Source organism: Ochotona princeps, chromosome 26 (genome assembly GCF_030435755.1).
Source record: "Ochotona princeps isolate mOchPri1 chromosome 26, mOchPri1.hap1, whole genome shotgun sequence".
NCBI classification, from domain to species: domain Eukaryota; kingdom Metazoa; phylum Chordata; class Mammalia; order Lagomorpha; family Ochotonidae; genus Ochotona; species Ochotona princeps.
Genome location: NC_080857.1, coordinates 1,775,166 through 1,782,800, shown reverse-complemented (window position 1 = coordinate 1,782,800; position 7,635 = coordinate 1,775,166).

Here is a 7,635-nt window from a genome sequence, read left to right as displayed (position 1 = left end):
GACTTTGCAATAAAAATAAACAAATCTTAAAAAAAAAAAAAAAAGAATCCAGGCTTGTTCAAACTGAAGGCTGAGAGAGTCCCCAGCAAGACAAAGTCAGACAAAGCCTGACTTCCACACCCAGTCCCAGAAGACATTGACTGAGTGGAGGCTGGCACTCTCATGCAAGGAGGACCCACAGGACAGTCGCCAACAGGCACGGGAGCACTCCCCAGTGCCTGCCCAGTACCTGTGTGACCGTGAGCACACCCCAGTGCCTGCCCCACTCTGGGGGCAGTTCATCTGACTTTCCCCACCCTAGGCTATGACCACCAACCCCAGGGGGTTGGGGCAGGAGGGGACACCAGGTGCTCACAGGCAGTGACGATGGCCTGGGCAGGGTGAAATATGTGCAGAGCAGCCTGAGGATGGGACTGAGGGGCCAGCAGGAGCCAGGAGCTCCAGCCAGATCTCCTCTGTGAGGACCGCACATTGAGGTGCCACCTGCTGCTTCCCATCCTGCTGGGAGCTGTGGGGAACAGAAGGGCGGGGACTACACAAGAAATGTGGCACATTGCACCCTCACTGGGCAGTGCCTCCCTGGGTGCCAGCCCCTGGGGTCCTGCTGCCCACGTGGCTGAGCTCCTAGCTCTCAGCTCCCAGCCCAGCCTATCCCTGGCTGCTGCAAACCTTTGGAGAGCCGACCCACAGAAAGCAGCCATGTCACCACTCCCGCCCCACCCAACCCCCACTGCTCAAATCAGTATTTTGCAAAAAGAAATTTTTTTTTAATTAATAAGGCAAAAAAGAAATGAGTACGAGTTCTAAAACTATGATCCAGTTTGGGCAGAGTTCCTCACCGCCCAAGGCAAAAGAGGGTGCAGGGGTCTGCAGTAAGCTTCATACTGCCTGCAGGAGAGCGGCATGTGGGGTGCCAGGAGGCCAGAGGCCACCTAGCCAGGGAAGACAGCGCAGGAGACACCCGAGCACATCTGCTGCTTTCCACAACACAAGCTGAAGCCCTCTCTCTCCCGGATGTCCATCACCTGGAGAGCAGCGGGCAGCTGGTGGCTGCTGACCAGGCATGTCGCCTTCACCAGGCTGGGCCACAAAGGAGAAAAAAGCAGCCCAGGTGAGCACATGCCAGGCACTGGAGGCAGCACCAGCCATCAGGGACTAGCCATGGACCGCCTGTGCACCAGTAGCTTACACACTCCTGGCTAGTCCACCCTGGGAACAGCTGTGCTCACCCGGCAGGCACAGCTTGACAGCAGAAGAGCCCTAGACCACAGAGCAGGGTATGGGTTGCCCAGTGTGAAGCGGGGAAGGCCTCAGTTCATCTCAGATAGCTTTGTGAGGGTGCCCAGTGTGGCACACTGAAGCTTGTGTGTGCATCAAGTTCCTCCCGGGAGCCAGCAGTGGCATTCAGGGGCTGTTCAGTCCAGTTATGGGACTCGGCAGGCAGGGCAGCAGGTACACTGTGCTGTTCCACCCCAGGGCCTGTACGGCCACCCATGGCTGGAGTACGGCCAGGGGACCTATGTGCACGGCCATGGAAGGGAAGCAGCAGTGGGACGTGAGCTAACTTCTCCCCAGACAATGCAGGGCTCCACAGGCCCCCACAGCACCACCCTGCTCTGCGCCTCCCCACAGATGCCCAGTTCTCTCTCCTGGCAGACCAGAACCCTTGGGTCCTACTGAGCCCAGGGCCACCCAGAGAAAAGACTACATTTCCCATCCTCCATTGCATCCAGGTACAGTCATGTGCCTGCTTTATGGCCAACGGGATGTGAGCAAAAGCTCCAAGTTCCACTTCCAGGTCTTGTTCTTAAAGAGGCCACACCTTTCCCTCCCTCCTTTTCTTCAGCTGGAAATGCGCGCCCCAAGGAAGCTGCCATGGGCCCTGTGGCTGGGACAAGATGTAGGAGCAGCAGGGCCTGGGGCACGCTGGCCCTGCAACCCGGGCCTCAGTGCGGGGGGAGTAGACCCCTCCCTCGTTGGACCCGCTGTCACTGTGGTCTGTCCTGGCTGAGAACTGTCAACTGACGCTGCTGCTTCCCTGTGGCACAGCCAGTGCCAGGGAGTCAGCCCCAGCCACAGGTGCCAGCTCCCGCATCCCCTGCAGGCAGCTCTGGGAGTCCCGACTCACTGGGAAGACACTCAGAGACTGAGGAGGCTGAACAACCTGCTGGCCAGGGCAGGCCATCCTGCTGCCCACACGCCCACCTCTGCCCAGCACTGCCCCGGACCTGGCCAACATTGACCGCTTCCCACCTGCTCTCCCAACCCAGCAGGGCAGAGCTGAGCTCTCATGGACAATCCTCAGGTTCATGGACTCCCTTTGTGAGGAGCGATTTGAAGGTCATCACGGATAACCTGGACCCGGCGCCATTCTTTCTTCCTCCCAGCTCATGAAGTTCGTGCCGGCCTAGCTATCCACCAATCGGATGTAATCTGGCATTCCACCTGAATCCCACCTCCCATCTTCCAGCCCCCTCCCCAACTCCGCCCACTCGCGAATCATTGCTAGGCATTCACCTGCAGGCACCAATCCCCTGGGGGCCTGGCCTCAATCCCTCCCAATCACCACCCCCTACACCTAGCAGACAAAAAGCACCCCCCCCCCCAGGTGCAGCTCTCTCTCTCTCTTCTCTCTTGCTTTTCTTTGGTCTCCCGTCTTCCTCCGGCCTCCCTTCCCCCCTCCCCTTCCCCTCCACCCTGTTCCTGCCCCGTTGGAATAAACCTCCTAAGATACCTCATTGCGTATGGTGTGTTTCAGTTCACGGTAAAGAACCAGGTTGTGGGAATTAACTGCGCGTAATAATATCGTAATATCCTATGAACTAGAACTCTCCAATCTTTTTAAATAACTAACACCCTTCTCAACCCTACCTCTCCCTCCTTGCCTTAGGGCCAAGGCAGCCATCCCACCCCCCTCCCCTAGCCCCCAAGGGACACGGATTGGCAGCAGGTCAACAGCTGAGGGGACCACAGGACCTGCAGCCAAGGGTCACTGAGTTGGGGTGACCTCTCCCTTCCGACACCAGGTAGCACAGGACTGAAGCCTTAGCCACCCAGGACACCAGGGGAAATGCCCCCAGCAGGGGCAGGTGCTGAGCCAGAAGGCTCAGAGAGGGGCTGGGCATTGGAGTGCATCCCACAGGAGCCCCGACTGGAGTCCCGGGTGCTCCCTGCGCTCGTGCCTGGGGAAGCAGTAGAGGATGGCCCAGGCGCTAGGGCCTCTGCACCCACGTGGGAGACCCAGACGGAGCTCCAGGCTCCTGCATGGCCCGGCCCTGGCTGTTGCGGCTGTTTGGGGAGTAAATCTTCACATGGAAGATCTCTCTGTGTATGCGTAACTGCTTTCCAAAACAAGCAGGAGGGAAGGAGAGGTGGGGGAAGATGGAAGGCAGGATCAGAGAAGCGAAGGGACAGAGCTGAAGCAGTGGGGGGTGCAGGGGCAGACAGCCCTGGACCGGAGCCTCAGGCCACCCACGCCTCACCACACGTGCGGGCCCACTGTGTCCTCCCAGGGCTGAGAACCACTGGCCGAGCGGACCCGGCAGGCAGGAGGGAGCTGAGGCCTGGCCCACCGCACCACCGCAGCCCACAGTTTCTAGGCCGGGAGGTGTTTGGGGTAGGGCACCCCACAGGGTACAGCCAGGGGGACCGCCTGGCAGAGCCAGGCCTGGCAGTTCCTGGCGCCACAGTAAGCTGCCCCCACGGGCACATCCAAGCCCACAGCTGCCCCGTCGCTGACCAGCACCCTGCTCAGACTTGCAGGCCACCCTGCACAGCCCTGTGCCCTCCCAACCTTCCCTGTGGGAGCAGCTCCCCACTGCAATGCCTCAGCCTCCCCAGGCCTCCCCTGTCCTCCTTCACTGACCCAATGTGTATGCAACCAACAACACAGAACCACAACACGTACGGCACAAAGCCACACACACAGTGAGGCCGGCCCGTCCAGCGCTGGCGCTGCAGACTGAGGCAGATCCCTGCCTCAGTGGCCCTGCATGGCAAAGCGCTGGCAGCCCACGTGCTCTGACGGACATTAGCAGAAAGTTCCACCCACCCAGCACTAGCATAGAAAATCCCCCACACAGACCAACTCCCAGCCCAGAAAACTCAGATTCAGAGGAACTGATGCACCTACTACCTCAGGCCACAGCGCAACTAAACAAAAATTAAAGATTAAACACACGCACATTTACACATTAAACTTTTTTTAAAAAAAAGATTTATTTACTTTTATTGCAAAGTCAGGCATACAGAGAGGAGGAGAAACAGAGAGAAATATCTTCTGTCCAATGATTCGCTCCCCAGGTGGCTGCAACGGCTGGTGCTGTGCCAATCTAAAGCCAGGAGCCCAGAGCCTCTTCCAGGTCTCCCACACGGGTGCAGGGTCCCAAGGCTTTGGGCCGTCCTCGACTCCTTTCCCAGGCCACAAGCAGGGAGCTGGATGGGAAGTGGAGGTGTCGGGACTAGAACCAGCACCCATATGGGATCTCCGCGCACTCAAGGCGAGGACCTTAGCTACTAGGCTACTGCGGCCTCCACATTAAACTTCTAAATAACACATGAATCAAGTAAGAAGTCTCAGGAGAAATGTGCCAAAATGAAAATTTCATTTTTTTTAAGATTTTTTTTATTATTATTATTGGGAAGCCAGATATACAGAGAGGAGGAGAGACAGAGAGGAAGATCTTCCGTCCGATGTTTCACTCCCCAAGTGAGCCACAACGGGCCGGTACGCGCCAATCCGATGCCAGGAACCTGGAACCTCTTCCAGGTCTCCCACGTGGGTGCAGGGTCCCAAGGCTTTGGACTGTCCTCGACTGCTTTCCCAGGCCACAAGCAGGGAGCTGGATGGGAAGTGGAGCGGCCGGGATTAGAACCGGTGCCCATATGGGATCCCGGGGCGTTCAAGGCGAGGACCCTAGCCGCTAGGCCACGCCGCCGGGCCTGAAAATTTCATTTTTAAAATGTGTAGGAGATACAGGAAGGAGAAAAGAGAATGTGGAAACAATGGTCTCACCCACCTTCCTCTAGCCCTTTACCCTTCCCACCCAATCAATTATGTAAAAATCATCAAAAATAAAATTTTTTAAAAAATGTGTGGGAAGCAGTGGCCGGGGTGGCTGGAGACAACAGCTCCCAGAGCAATAAAGAAACACATCAGGAGAGAAGGAGGGGCGGCAGGCTGCCACTCCTGCTGTGGCCGCATCTGCTCCAGGAAGTGTCCAACCCGCAGGTACTGAGAGACATCAAGACTCTAACGTGGCTGTTGCGAACAGGGGTGCAGTAAACAGGCAGCACCGGGTCAGACACGGAAAACAAATACCGCAGCTCTCCCACCCATGTGGGACCTCCAGGGGTCCTTGCAGAAAACAGCAGGGCTGCGATGGCCAGAGGCAAGGGGCGGAGCGACAGGTGCAGGGCCGGCAGGAGCCAGCAGTCACTTGATGCTTGCTCCCACACGGTGGGGAAACAGGCCCTGGAATGCCTTCATCACTAAGAAACGTGCAGTACTGAGGGCCTGGGACGCAGGCAGCCGTCATCCCGCATCCAAGAACACCGTGCTTCCCCAGAACCATGCAAAGGCATGCCGTGACAGCGAGAGCGAAAACAGGAAAACCAGGGCAGGCCTGGGTGGCCCCAGGGACACTGCGTTGCTGGCAGGAGGCCAGAGCAGGGAGGCACTTCCTGCACCCTCGCCGGTGTGGCAGCCAGAGAGGAGCAAGTGAGCATGGAGGCGTCCGAAGATACAACGTTCAGTGAAACCAGCAAAATGAACCCAGGTGGTCTCTTGTGTAGACCGCTGACCACAGCAATGACCATGAACCCCGGAAATTTCAGTTCAGATTTAAAGTGCTCTCACCCTAAAACAACAGTAAATATGCAAACGACACACGTGTGAATGCGCACTGACATGAAGCCAGACCACAAGTGCAGGGTGCCACAGCAGGTGGGTCACCACTTGCAGAGCACAGGTTCGAGCCCCAGCTGCTCCAGTTCTGCTCCCACTCCTCCTAACACCTGGTAAAGCAGCTGCACCAGCAACATGGGCAGGCGCTTGATCCCTGAGCCCTCGCGGGTGACCTGCTGGAGTTCACGGCTCCTGACCTCTGCCCAGCCCAGGCCCCTGAGCCCTCGCGGGTGACCTGCTGGAGTTCACGGCTCCTGACCTCTGCCCAGCCCAGGCCCCTGAGCCCTCGCGGGTGACCTGCTGGAGTTCACGGCTCCTGACCTCTGCCCAGCCCAGGCCCCTGAGCCCTCGCGGGTGACCTGCTGGAGTTCACGGCTCCTGACCTCTGCCCAGCCCAGGCCCCTGAGCCCTCGCGGGTGACCTGCTGGAGTTCACGGCTCCTGACCTCTGCCCAGCCCAGGCCCCTGAGCCCTCGCGGGTGACCTGCTGGAGTTCACGGCTCCTGACCTCTACCCAGATTTGACTATAGCAGCCATTTGGGGAGTGAACCAGCAAGTGGAAGAAATGGCTGTCTCTTCAAATAAATGATTGTTTACAAATTTTAAAAAAATTAGAAAATTATCAATTAACAATTCAAGTATTCATCTTAGGAACCTAAAAAGGAAGGAGCAACTCAAGCTTAAAGCCATCAGAAGAAAATAAATCATACAAGTTAGCACAGCTGTCAGTCACAGCAGGGCCAACGGGCAGGCAGGCCTGGCAGGAATGTAGCAGGCCCCTGTCCCACACCTGAGAGCTGCGCTTGGTGTCCTGCTCCGCCCGCGACTCCAGCTCCCTGCGAATGCTGGCTAGGGGAGGCCGCGGGGGCCAGCTCCTGGGCCTGATCCGATTCTAGCCGTTCCGAGCATTTAGGAATTGAACCACTGGGTACTGTGGCTCTCACTGTCTCCCCCTCCTTCTCCCTACCCTCCCCCTTCACATTTCACCCACAAGAAGTTCGTATTTTTAAACAAGAAAAGCAGGGAGCATCTGATGTTTGAATGCATTGATAGCAGCCAGCCTCATGGCACGTCAGGCCAAACTGCCCAGAAATGATACACCTGACCAGCAATGCTTCGAATCGATGGCAGAAGATCATGACTTCCCAGTGAGAAACGCCAGCGTGAATGCAGTGTGGTCCTTGCAGGACTGAGACCCCAGCTTTTGACACGACAATTCTCCCCAGAGGTCCCTATCAGAGCAGCACATTTGTAACCAAGCCCCAGCAAGCTGTTCCGAAGGTTGTGATGAATGGATTCTAACGTTTATGTGAAAAGTCCAAGACCAACTGTGCACTGCCCATGGACGGCGGTGAGGGACACAGCCTACCATCGGCGAGTGAAGCAGCAGAAGACAGATCCGTAGCCTCCCCCATACAAGCACAGCCCCACAGGGAGGCCAGGAGGTCTCCATAAAGCTCAGGGAAAATATGTTTTACAAAAAAAAAAAAAAAAAACTGGGCCTGGTGCAATAGCCTAGTGACTAAATCCTTGCCTTACATTTGCCAGGATCCCATACGGGTGCCGGAACTAGTCCCGGCTGCTCCACTTCCCATCCAGCTCCCTGCTTGTGGCCTGGGAAAGCAGCAGTCGAGGACGGCCCTGAGCCTTGGGACCCTTTTCCCCCTTGTGGGAGACCCGGAAGAGGCTCCTGGCTCCTGGCTTCAGATTGGTTCAGCTCTGGCTATTGCA